A 9494-nucleotide genomic window follows, 5' to 3' on the forward strand; every position below is an offset into this window, starting at 1 on the left:
AGTCTATAGTCTAGTCTATAGTCTAGCCTATAGTCTAGTCTATAGTCTAGTCTATAGTCTAGTCTATAGTCTAGTCTATAGTCTAGTCTATAGTCTAGTCTATAGTCTAGTCTATAGTCTAGTCTATAGTCTAGTCTATAGTCTAGTCTATAGTCTAGTCTATAGTCTAGTCTATAGTCTAGTCTATAGTCTAGTCTATAGTCTAGTCTATAGTCTAGTCTATAGTCTAGTCTATAGTCTAGTCTATAGTCTAGTCTATAGTCTAGTCTATATAGTCTAGTCTATAGTCTAGTCTATAGTCTAGTCTATAGTCTAGTCTATAGTCTAGTCTATAGTCTAGTCTATAGTCTAGTCTATAGTCTAGTCTATAGTCTAGTCTATAGTCTAGTCTATAGTCTAGTCTATAGTCTAGTCTATAGTCTAGTCTATAGTCTAGTCTATAGTCTAGTCTATAGTCTAGTCTATAGTCTAGTCTATAGTCTAGTCTATAGTCTAGTCTATAGTCTAGTCTATAGTCTAGTCTATAGTCTAGTCTATAGTCTAGTCTATAGTCTAGTCTATAGTCTAGTCTATAGTCTAGTCTATAGTCTAGTCTATAGTCTAGTCTATAGTCTAGTCTATAGTCTAGTCTATAGTCTAGTCTATAGTCTAGTCTATAGTCTAGTCTATAGTCTAGTCTATAGTCTAGTCTATAGTCTAGTCTATAGTCTAGTCTATAGTCTAGTCTATAGTCTAGTCTATAGTCTAGTCTATAGTCTAGTCTATAGTCTAGTCTATAGTCTAGTCTATAGTCTAGTCTATAGTCTAGTCTATAGTCTAGTCTATAGTCTAGTCTATAGTCAAGTCTATAGTCTAGTCTATAGTCTAGTCTATAGTCTAGTGTATAGTCTAGTCTATAGTCTAGTCTATAGTCTAGTCTATAGTTTAGTCTATAGTCTAGTCTATAGTCTAGTCTATAGTCTAGTCTATAGTCTAGTCTATAGTTTAGTCTATAGTCTAGTCTATAGCCTTAACGGACCTCCCCTCCTCCCTTAGTGAAAGTCAAACATTTCCAAAAATAAAATACACCGACCTCCACAATTAATCCATCATATAAATACATTTGTTAAGTTAATTGAAATATATACTTTCTATTCATTTCAATGTGGCTTTGAACACATTTTAATTTGTCACTTTTTAGGTGAAACATAAAAACCCCCCAAAAAACAGGAGATGAACACAAAAGAGACACAGAAAAAAATGTCAACTAAATTAATGACACAATTAAGAGACAATAAATTAATCAAATCCAAACACACCAACCTGTATTCTACTCCATGTAGTAAAGTGTTTATATCCAAGTTGTTTTTTCCAAATGTTTGATGAATTTTTGTTTTTTTTTTTGTAGATCTCCTCTAATCCACTCGAACAATCAATTGTCTGATGAAGTTGAAAATTTCACAATTTAAAAACACAACGTAAATTGTATCAATTTTGTTTAATATAAAATTTAATTTTTTTAAATACGCACAATATTCATTTAATCACTCAAGTGGCACAAAAGGTTTTTTTGTTGTTGTTTAATTAAATTTTAATTGATATTTATTTGTTTGATTTAATTAATTTAGGGAGAGAGTTGTACATTTATTTTTTTATAACTTTTTTATGAAGTAACTTGCACTAATTTTTTTGCGAAAAGAAATAAATATTTTATTGTTATGTTTTTGCGAATAAAATTTTAAAATATAGAAATTTGTTTTTATTAATGTTTTATTAGTTCTATTAGGTCATACATTCAGCTCAACTACTGCAAGATTGGCATCAGATATACAAAGTATACCCAGCTATATGTATATTCGTCTACCACGTCTAAAGGGGGCTGAACCGACTTTAATGAAATTTGTAACTTGGAATCTTCTCATTTATTCTCATAGTTGATAATATATTTCCCGAGAGCTAGAAGGCAATTGGGGGATATTAGGTGATAAGTTGAAATCTAAGACCGTATTGGACTGTAAGAGAGCCTTAACTGACTAGTCTTTCAGAGGTAAGCTTTGCATCATATGGTTAACTTTCCACTCGGGAATAATCTGTACCGAAAGAGTATATTTACTATAAAGGACCTTTAAACAACGATTGCTAAGTGAACTAATTCGGACACTTGGAATAATAAAACCGTATGCAAAATCATAAACATAAGTCAGGCGGAAAGCCCCTTCAGAATGATCAAACCGAGCTTAGTCTTAGTATGATGGTACGTATCCTATTTCACAACTACAGATATAAAATTGGACGAACGAAAGTGTCTGGAACTTCGAACGATAACACTTTCTGAACATCGGACGATTATGCCTTTATAGAGCAGTATATACGAATTTTCCTACAAACATTTTTCATATAAAGGAATGCACAACAGCGGCCTAGTTATATTTCATCGAATCTATGATTAGTACACACCTAACCTATATTTGAACAGAATTTTCATCGACGGGAATAGTTTATAATAACAATGTTATAAAATGTAAAATGAAACTTGCATTTTTTGAAGTATTTAGCGATCAAAAACGAACCTATGCCTTCCGTAGATGATGTTATAGATGGGATCTCATCATACGTGTTCAAAATTACTTCAGGAGTATCGGAGGCCTTCGTTTTTTCTCCCACTCTATTCATTACACAGGCCATCAACTTTTCAATCCAGAGACCAAAGTATTCATTTCTAAATCCGAATATGAATTCGGAATTTCAGAATTTCTCTATCGCATCAGGTTTTTGTGATATCACGTCCAAAAAACTGAAAAATTCCGGTTTTGGCCATATTTAAGACCTTATCATAGCGGAAAGACACCTTGATTCATAAAATCCGTTACGTCGTCGGAAAATCTAATTTGTGGACTTAAAAATAAAGGTTTAATCTCCGTAATATTTCCATGCTTCTTGAGATTTCTTATGATATTGCCATATTCAATCCTTTAGAAATGCATAGTTAGCTCTCTGGGTTTAGACATTTTTTTTAAATCTTTGAGGCCTGTGTTGTTTTTATATGGACGATCTTCTATGTCAAGCTTCCAACTCTATCTACACTTTTGCCGATGACAGCGATATCTGTCATTTTTAGACATTCAATTAAGGGTTAAGCCTTTTGCAGATTGAGACATAACATGAATGAATCGCCCAAGCACGACCATCTCTGAATGGGATCCCCCCCGGGGCAAGTTTCCATGATGAAATGTCCATCATGGTGTATTGCAATCTCGGGGTAAAGAGATGCTACCAGTATCTCTAGTCAGCCGGGACTATAAACTGGTGATGTCAAATGTATCCTTGGCTTCGCCTTGGAATGATTTGGCATGGGGTCTAACCAGAGCAAAATATAATCTGGCACTACGGGTTGCCCACAGGACCTAGTCCTGACCGGTCAATTGGTTGAGGTTCCTTCGGGATCCACGTAGTGGCTGTGGTTTAATACCCAAAATCGCGGGGAGAGAATGTTGGTTTAAGGACTGATATATCCTATGCCTAATGGGTTGGATAATTCTCTGTTCGAACAGGTCTGTGTACAAAGCAGCATATGCTGGATTCCTAAACCCGATCGGTATTTCTTACCGGTCGCGTAATGGGACGCCGGTATATGCTGGGGAATTGTCAGGTTAGTATTCAATGGTTGCTGTCATCCCGTAGAGCGATCTTTATGATCATAGGAATGGAACTGATGAGAAAATTCGTAAAAGATCGGGGAAGCCTCCATATATTGGAATTAATTGACTTTGGAAATTCCTATTTCCTTTGTTACATTGATCGGTTCATAAAAGAGGGATCCTGATCCATTTTGTTGGGTATTTCGGACTACCAAATATGTCTCTGGGTGCTGTTGCCAAAACAACAGAGCCATCTCAGTAGTGTGGTTGCGCGGGTTTAAAGAGGTTAAGGAATGCACTCGAATGGGTCATTAGAAGATGGGGATTGCATTTTGAATAATGCAATGATAATAATAATAATAATGCATAATAATGAATGATTTCACCTGATGTTGGGACTAGTCACCTATTTCTTCTATTGGCCTTAGACCAGTGATTGCTTTTTCCTTGTCGGGGTTTGCATTGGGATTGATCCCATGCTGCCTCTTATTCCGCAACGGGGCTACTATGGCAAAAGATTAGATAGCTCGAGTTCTTTAACAAAGTGCTTGTACATGGACCGGCTCAGCCATGTACAAAATTTGTACCTGAGTTCTTCATTGAAGAATTCAGGGGCACGTGGTAGACCGTCTCTAGTCTACCCAGTGGATGAAAAAGACCACCGTGAAATTAGGCCATCAAGGCAGGTGTTCACGTTAAACTCTCATCGTTCATCTCTGAATGGGGTGGTATTAATGGTTTCGATTTTAAACCTAGAAAGACTTAAGGTTGCTCATGGTATATAATGCTGTTTCATCTATATTTAAGAAATCAGAAATCTTGAGGCTTTAGGCATGACTTAACGAATTTTTGAAGTGTCGAAAGAAGTATTCAAGGGCCTCGCATTTCTAAAATGGTAAAAGACATACATATATCTATGTGCTTTACACCATGTGAGCACTTCACTACAGCTTTCAAGATTTATATTATTTATGTATATCCCATAGAAAATGAAATGCAACTCCTATATATGTATGGGTCAGAGCTTCTATTATGGAGCTACTCGACTGCGCACATAAGAGGACGGAGATACTTATTACTGACACTAATCCAATTATCCATTCAACTATATCGATTCACTAAAGCAACATTGCAATGTGTTTTATATTTCATAATTTGGAAAATGTTCCTCTGAAATTAGGCTACTCATTCCGTTGCCCATATATTTGTACGCAAAACACATCTTTCGTCAAGAACACGCCCATTTGATTGGACAGTGGACTGCATAGGGAAAGTTTATACTTCAGCCGTATCCTACGTATGTATGTGGAGCAATGTTCCTGAAGATGTATTCCCTGTTATTTTCGATTTAAGAAGAGTTAAATTAAATGTCCCTCTATCATGCCTCCATAAACCTATTTTCCTAATTGCAGCACCATGTATTATATAAGTAGGAATTATCTGTATAAAAAGCAACTTTATATTTTGAAAATGACACAATTTTAAAACATTGTGCACAAATCGAAATAATATTTTAACAAATCTATTACGAGTTTGAAAAAATTTTCTTTTTAAATATTTCTATATTTTAAAATTTGTTTTCTTTTTTTTTATTTTTTTTATATATGATTTATTTATTAATTAGAATAATTAATTTTTTCATTCAATCCATTATAATATTTTGTTAAAAATTTCAATATTCTTTTATATATTTCAATTAATACACTTTGTATTTTCAAACGTATTTATTTAAAAGCACTTTTGATAAATATTTAATCCCATTTGATTTCAGCTGTTTAACGGTTTATTGTTGATTTAAAAAAAAAAAACTGCATACAAGTGCCGCCTTTCAAAAGTTGTTCTTTCTTCTTTTTTTTACGGTCAAACTGAAATTTCCGTTGAAATGTAGTTCTATAAGCAACGAGTAAATTAAAAACTAAAAAAAAGTTTTAAAATTTTTATTTCAAACAATACTGTGTGTTTTTTATAAACTACAGAACAAGAAATATATATATAATATTTGTTTCTCACTTTAAATATATATATTTTTATATATATAGAAAAATTCACTTTATAACTTTATACACCGCACCGTTGTTGTAAAAGTCCATACAAATTGTTATTGTTTCGTTGCGTTTTATTTTCTTTTTTTTCTGCCGTTATATATATATATTTTTTACAAATTTTCTCAAAAAAAGAAATTTAAAACTCGATTTGAACGTTTTACCGTATACACTTGCTAAAGGGGCCAATGTCCGCGTTGCACTGAATTTTCCATAAAATTTTTAACAGAAATTTCATGCTAAAGAATGCTTGATGTTCATTTTCATTTTTATTCGAAATACCGTAACACAGAAATACGTTCTGCGAGGAAACGTTAATGAATGAATCAATGGCTGAATGTGTGTCGGTTAGAAAAAAGAGACCGTATCGGAAAATGCGCATGCTTTTCAGTGAAAAGCTATATTAGTTTTACTCTAAATACGTTGTTTTTCCATATGACGTCACAGAAAAGCTCTTTAGAGGCCTTTTTCATAAAATTGTGTTGTTGTAATGTAGAAGAATTGCAATAGTATCTCGTTGTGTTACAGCTTGTCTACCAGATACTTCAGAAATAACAACTACTACACTAAAAGAGCATATAGTAAATATAAAATGCATTTTGAAAATTATGTTTCTTTTTTTCGAATGAAATTTAATTTTATTGTACTAAACACCCTACATAGGAGTGTCAGGTAAAGATTGTTGGTGGTATTGTTGAAAACATATTGGAAATTGTGATATCGAGTTAGAAAAATTAGAAATGTACATATGTGGGCGTTGGTTAAGGAGCGCACAACATGTCCGATTTAGGCCTAGGGCAAGGTGTAGGTATACCACCTAACAACTAACTATACAACTAACGAACTAACGAATAACGAAAAATAACGAAAAAAAGAACAAGAACGAACTAACAACGAAGAACTAACTAACGAACGAACGAACTAACTAACTAACTAACTAACTAACTAACTAACTAAAACTAACTAACTAACTAACTAACTAACTAACTAGCTAACTAACTAACTAACAAAACTAAACTAACTAACTAACTAACGAACGAAAACGAAACGAACGAACGAAAACGAACGAAACGAACGAACGAACGAAACGAACGAACGAACGAACGAACGAAACGAACGAAGAACGAACGAACGAACGAACGAACGAAACGAACGAACGAACGAAACGAACGAACGAACGAACGAACGAACGAACGAACGAACGAAAGAACGAACGAACGAACGAACGAACGAACGAAACGAACAACGAACGAACGAACGAACGAACGAACGAACGAACGAACGAACGAACGAACGAACGAACGAAGAACGAAAGAACGAACGAACGAACGAAACGAACGAACGAACGAACGAAGAACGAACGAACGAACGAACGAACGAAACGAACGAACGAACGAACGAACGAACGAACGAACGAAAGAACGAACGAACGAACGAAACGAACGAACGAACGAACGAACGAACGAACGAACGAACGAACGAACGAACTAAGAAAGAACGAACGAAACGAACGAACGAACGAACGAACGAACGAACGAACGAACGAAACGAACGAACGAAACGAACGAACGAACGAACGAACGAACGAAGAACGAACGAACGAACGAACGAAAACGAACAACGAACGAACGAACGAACGAACGAACGAACGAACGAACGAACGAACGAACGAACGAACGAACGAAAAGAACGAACGAACGAACGAACGAACGAACGAACGAACGAACGAACGAACGAACGAACGAACGAACGAACGAACGAAACGAAGAACGAACGAAACGAACGAACGAACGAACGAACGAAACGAACGAACGAAACGAACGTAACGAACGAACGAACGAACGAACGAACGAAACGAACGAACGAACGAACGAAACGAACGAACGAACGAACGAAGAAGAACGAACGAACGAACGAACGAACGAACGAACGAACGAACGAACGAACTAACGAACGAACGTAACGAACGAACGAACGAACAACGAACGAACGAACGAACTAACTAACGAAAACGAACGAACGAACGAACGAACGAACGAACTAACTAACGAACGAATAACACGAACTAACGAACGAACTAAAACTAACTAACTAACTAACTAACTAAAACTAACTAACTAACTAACTAACTAACTAACTAACTAACTAACTAACTAACTAACTAACTAACTAACTAACTTACAGCCGAACGGCTCATAACTTTAGGTGAACTGAATTACAGCGGTTTTAGGACACGTTATCAATGTATACTGGACACATTGGAAAGCTGTAAGCTGTCGTGCCCGATCGCATACAAGAGACAAAATATGTCGGAAATTTGAAACGCTGATCCCAGATAGAATGTCTTGGTCAAGCGGAGCTTTAGAGCAAATAACAATAGGAATCTGAGGTTAATATGATGGTACATATTCTGAGTGGACACACAGGATTACGGGCTCACCTATAAAAAATTGGACGTGAGGATTCAGACGAATGTAAAGCAAGTAGAGAGGACAGTGAAACTCTGGAGCACTTTCTTTGCCATTGATCCAAATATCTTGGAGGAGATGTTATTACGGATATAATAATATAATATCCCTCACGAACACTGATTGGAAAACTCTTAGGAATTACGTCCAGGAAACTGAGTTTCTGAACATCGGACGATAATACATTTAGTGAATACTATATAAGTTTTTTGTTTTTACCAACAAACATTCATTTCCTACATAGTGGTTCATAATTGTCCCAAGCTTATCATATCTAGTGTAGGGTATCATTTAGTCGGAATTGCTCCAATTTACTTTTATATTTTTGTTTGTGTTCTTTTTTACAAAATTTGTTTGTAAATGTCTAGTGGCATCATCAAAATAACTCATATTATTTCATTCAACTCATTTCTTGGGAAATTTGTATTATTCATTCCTAAAAACACAGAATACATAAATATTTCGACAGTAATACTCGTCAAGTTTTTAGATCCATGCTGTGGACGACATTTATCATTTTATCTATGGGAATTTTTACGTATTTGATTAATATAAAAAGATATATTTTTATGGGAATTTTAACAATGAATTGTTAACATATTAGTCAACATTTAATAAATATTTTTTTAGTTTAGACGATTTTTTTTTCATTTTCTTTAATAAATAGTTTTTAAAAAAGTCATAATTCGTTTGAAAAAGTCGGATCCTGATTGAAATGCTATTCCGAGTATGACATTCTGAAATTCTTCTACTTAATGTTCTTTCTAGTAAATTTTCACACTTACGATAGATCAATTAATCAAAGGACTGACACGATTTTAAAGAAGTACTTACTCGCTTCCAAATTGGATTTATAAACAGCATTTATAAAAATTCCGGTTTCTAAGCAAAGTTTGGTTAAGTTGATGATGAAAGTTTAGGCAGTGATCTGTTTACCTTTTAGGAATAGTAACGATGGGATAATAAGGTGAGATGATTATTTCACACGTATTACTCTAGTGTTTGTTGTAAAACATACTATATAATTATTTGTTTTAAAATATTATTTATTAGTTAAATAATTTAAAGTGGATATAGTGATCTAGTTAAATAAATAATAATTGTAAATAACTCCAGCTGAGAATAAGGCTGACATTCACTAATAATTAATAACCTATACCGATCACAGTGAATATCATTCATTCAAATGCCTAAAAGTATGCCGGGACCCATAGACAATAACTCAGGCTACAAGATAAGAGAAAGATAAATAGTAAAAATAGTATTTGATTTGTGATAGACCAATATATCGATTATACGATTTCAAAGTTCGGAAACGTTTTATAACTTGTCGATAACACGAATACATTGTAAATGACAATTATATA

General features: G+C 34.3%; 1 long non-coding RNA gene across 2 annotated transcripts; it reads right to left on the bottom strand.

Annotated features, from left to right (window-relative positions):
* Positions 1–1022: 1022 nt before the first annotated feature.
* On the bottom strand, positions 1023–9250 carry LOC119614782. Of its 2 annotated transcripts, none has more exons than XR_005232365.1 (3): positions 8962–9250; positions 5356–5532; positions 1023–1659 (listed from the first exon to the last, which is right to left on the bottom strand). It is a non-coding gene; the product is annotated as an uncharacterized LOC119614782 (long non-coding RNA). The 2 variants fall into 2 exon arrangements; XR_005232364.1 differs by having other exon boundaries at positions 5321–5532.
* Positions 9251–9494: the final 244 nt, after the last annotated feature.

This window comes from Lucilia sericata, unplaced genomic scaffold (assembly GCF_015586225.1).
Source record: "Lucilia sericata isolate MDLA Ls3-8-SP2 unplaced genomic scaffold, ASM1558622v1 Contig003396F_arrow, whole genome shotgun sequence".
In the NCBI taxonomy this organism is placed as follows: Eukaryota; Metazoa; Arthropoda; class Insecta; order Diptera; family Calliphoridae; genus Lucilia; species Lucilia sericata.